The following is a 4,354-nucleotide window of genomic DNA, read 5'->3' on the forward strand; positions in this document are numbered from 1 at the left end:
GAGAGAGAGAGAGAGATAAAGGAAGGTTTGAGAGGCTTGTCTCGGGGGTACCAGCGGCCATGGCGCCGGCACTCCCACCCCTGACTCCGTTCCTTCTTATTCTTCTTCTTCTTCTTCTTCTGACAGAGAGAGGAAGGTTTGAGGGGCTTGTCGCGGGGTACCAGCGGCCATGGCGCCGGCACTCCCACCCCTGACTCCGTTCCTTTTCATTCTCAACGAGCAGCTTAGGTGCTCGGCCCTCTCAGCAACATCAATAGTGGTAAATAGCCAATAGGAAAAGTGTTCCAGCAGAACATCTCTCGCAGAGTCATATACACAGTTTTAATGCATATACGCTCGTGTTCCACCCTTACTCGGCCGCACCTTTGCCGCTTAAACTTTGACCTCTTTCCCCGTTCCAGCATGCCACAGCAGTGGCACTTGTTTATCCGGAGAAAGAGAGCGAGAGTCGCAGTATTAATTGGCGTGAGCGGCCTTTCCGGCTGCAGAACTAGTGCTCTATCCCGGCGAGCGCCGTTATGAGGCGCAACACCGTCTTTAACGCGTTTAGAGAGAACTCCCCCTGCCTCCCTCCCAGGCCTGTTATGAGATAGACGTGGATTCGTGGCGAACTCTCAAAGAGAACGCCCACACCGCGTCTGACGGTGGGAGAGGGTGGAGGAGCGCGTGAGGAAGAGCACGTCGTCACCCAAACATTCTCGTCCCGACGAGAGCAATTGTCATCTCTCTGCCTGCGCCACTACATGGTAGACTGTGGGCCCAGGCGCACTCATCAATTTAGGTTCCACTGCAATGCATGCCAAGCACTCTTTTCGAGGTGATAGACAAAATTCCGGCGGGGCTTACTTAAAAGATATCCGACCCGGTTTCGTTTCCTGTTCGTGGGATGGAGTGCTTTTTCTCCGAGAGAGAAGGAGGAGGACGTGTGCCTCTTAGAACATGTGCAGCATCAGCCATGAGCGGCCGACGGCCATTCGTGTCTCTGTGGACAGCAGGCAAAAGAGCGCCTCCAGTTATTTGCGAGGGCGACAACTGTCGTCGGGACGGGACACACACACATGTGTGTGTGCCCGGCTTTGTTGTGGTTGAATGTGGGTGTGCCAAGTCCATGGACTTGCTAGTGATAGGCTTGTTTTTAAGGGCACGCCTCGCGCAAGGCGCGGGCGATTAAACCCCAAGGCGGAAGCTCGGTTCGGGTTACCCTCGTGTCGGGGAGACAGTCAGCAGGCACCGAACTCGCAGCAACGGATGGATGTATATTTCCGACCCTCGTAGAGGAGTGGCGGCGACAAGCTCATATGGCTGCCGCCGCCGCAATATGCGTTCAACTTGTATCTGGTATTCTTGCGATTCACATACCGACACGCAGTTTGCTGCGGTCTTCATCGACCCACGAGCCGAGTGATCCCCCGTTAAGAGTTGTGTATTTGCCATTTGGTCTTTTTGCGACTAACCATCACAGGTCGAGTCTCAATGAAAGTGTTTGACAGACATAGCCCAAGTTTGTGGTTCGGGTTTGGCCGGACGGCTTGTTGTTGTTTTTTGACACTTGAATTTCACTCTTTTTGGGTCAAGAGGCTTATTTGCCGGTAGTAAGGAACGGACGGGCAGCCGTCCAAAGCCCCGTCCGTCCTCCTCCGGTCTTCGCCCTCTCGCCCGAGTGTGGTCCACCCACAGCGTGGTACCTATTTTTGGTGCGGGGGCCGGGATTGTCCTCTTTCGCTGCTGGAGTTGCCAGAGCAGAGCCCGAGACCGCCCAAATCAGGAGAGTAGTAGTTTTAAGAGCGCCCCGTTCTCTTTCTCTCTGTTAATGATCCTTCCGCAGGTTCACCTACGGAAACCTTGTTACGACTTTTACTTCCTATAAATGATCAAGTTTGGACATCTTTCCGTCAGCTCGAGGCGACGACCCCAGAAAACCCTCGCGGGCAACGGGGCCGACAATCCAAGAGCGCCAGTCCGAAGGCCTCACTAAATCATTCAATCGGTAGTAGCGACGGGCGGTGTGTACAAAGGGCAGGGACGTAGTCAGTGCAAGCTGATGACTTGCACTTACTGGGAATTCCTCGTTCATGGGAAACAATTGCAAGCCCCAATCCCTATCAAGAAAAGGCTTTTGAACGGGTTACCCGCCCTCTCGGAGGGGAAAACTCGTTGATCCCCTTCAGTGTAGCGCGCGTGCGGAAACATCTAAGGGCATCACAGACCTGTTATTGCTCAATCTCGTGCAGCTAGAATTGCCGCTTATCCCTCTAAGAAGAAGTTGCGAACTGGACACCATTTTCTGGAGATCCGTCGACTACTTAGTAGGCCAGAGTCTCGTTCGTTATCGGAATTAACCAGACAAATCGCTCCACCAACTAAGAACGGCCATGCACCACCACCCACCGAATCGAGAAAGAGCTCTCAATCTGTCAATCCTTCCGGTGTCTGGGCCTGGTGAGGTTTCCCGTGTTGAGTCAAATTAAGCCGCAGGCTCCACTCCTGGTGGTGCCCTTCCGTCAATTCCTTTAAGTTTCAGCTTTGCAACCATACTTCCCCCGGAACCCAAAGACTTTGGTTTCCCGGAAGCTGCCCGCCGGGTCATGGGAATAACGCCGGCGGATCGCTAGTTGGCATCGTTTATGGTTAGAACTAGGGCTGTATCTGATCGCCTTCGAACCTCTAACTTTCGTTCTTGATTAATGAAACATCCTTGGCAAATGCCAAGAGGCTCCCGGCCTTATGACGTCCAAGCACTCTCACCTCTAGCCGCAGCACGCAATGCCCCCACCTGTCTCTATTAGTCATTACCTCTGGTTCCGAAACCAAATGTACAGGAACCGAGGTCCTATTCCATTATTCACGCATCACCATTCGCCATTCAAATAGCCTGCTCTGGAGCACTCTAATTTTTTCAAAGTAAACTCTCCGGCCACTCGGGACACTCGACAAAGAGCATCCCGTGCGAGCCGGCGGGGCGGCTGTTCGGAGCGTGACAGTAAACACCGGGCGGTGCACCGTCAGTCCGGAACTAAGATCCAACTACGAGCTTTTTAACCGCAACAACTTTTATATACGCTATTGGAGCTGGAATTACCGCGGCTGCTGGCACCAGACTTGCCATCTAATGGATACTCGTTAAAGGATTTAAAGTGTACTCATTCCGATTGCGAGGCCTCGGATGAGACTCACATCGTTATTTTTCGTCACTACCTCCCCGTGCCGGGAGTGGGTAATTTGCGTGCCTGCTGCCTTCCTTAGATGTGGTAGCCATTTCTCAGGCTCCCTCTCCGGAATCGAACCCTGATTCCCCGTTACCCGTTATAGCCATTGTAGGCGCATAACCTACAATCGAAAGCTGATAAGGCAGACACTTGAAAGAAGCGGCGCCGGTGCGGAGACCGTGCGCTCAGCCCGAAGTTATTCAGATTCACCACAGGTGGGTTACGGACCGGGGCCCGACCAGTTTTGAACTAATAAAAGCGCGCTTCCCTTGCGGTCAGAGACCAATTGCATGTATTAGCTCTAGAATTGCCACAGTTATCCAATTAAGTGGGTTTACAGATCCAATGAAACATAGCTGATTTAATGAGCCATTCGCGGTTTCGCCTTAAATCGGCTTTTACTTACACATGCATGGCTTAATCTTTGAGACAAGCATATGACTACTGGCAGGATCAACCAGGTAGCTGCTGCTGTTGGCGGCGCCTATCACGGCGGCCAAAATAGTGAGAGAGAGATTGAGAGCGAGGCAGCCGACATTGGGCGAGGGACCGCACGTTGGCCAATCTCCTCTCTTATCCGCTCCTCTTCTCTTTGCCCCAGCGAGGCAGCCGACATTGGGTGAGGGACCGCACGTTGGCCTTAGAGAAATAGCAAACCAGATGATCAGATCAAACTGCACCTTCTCTTGCTATCCTCGGCGCCGGCAGCGCCACCGTGTGTGCCAATCTCCTCCCTTATCCGCTCCTCTTCTCTTTGCCCCAGCTCCAGCGAGGCAGCCGACATTGGGCGAGGGACTGCACGTTGGCCTTAGAGAAATAGCAAACCAGATGATCAGAACAAACTGCACCTTCTCTTGCTATCCTCGGCGCCGGCAGCACCACCGTGTGTGCCAATCTCCTCCCTTATCTGCTCCTCTCCTCTCCTCTTTGCCCCAGCTCCAGCGAGGCAGCCGACATTGGGCGAGGGACCGCACGTTGGCCTTAGAGAAATAGCAAACCAGATGATCAGATCAAACTGCAGCTTCTCTTGCTATCCTCGGCGCCGGCATCGCCACCGTGTGTGCCAATCTCCTCCCTTATCCGCTCCTCTCCTCTCCTCTTTGCCCCAGCTCCTCTTTGCCCCAGCTCCAGCGAGGCAGCCGACATTG

At 53.5% G+C, this 4,354-nt stretch overlaps 1 pseudogene; it reads right to left on the reverse strand.

The window, feature by feature from the left end:
- Positions 1–1,263: 1,263 nt before the first annotated feature.
- Positions 1,264–1,421, reverse strand: LOC121866723 (annotated as a pseudogene).
- Positions 1,422–4,354: the final 2,933 nt, after the last annotated feature.

Source organism: Homarus americanus, unplaced genomic scaffold, assembly GCF_018991925.1.
Source record: "Homarus americanus isolate GMGI-L3 unplaced genomic scaffold, GMGI_Hamer_2.0 scaffold22270, whole genome shotgun sequence".
NCBI lineage: Eukaryota > Metazoa > Arthropoda > Malacostraca > Decapoda > Nephropidae > Homarus > Homarus americanus.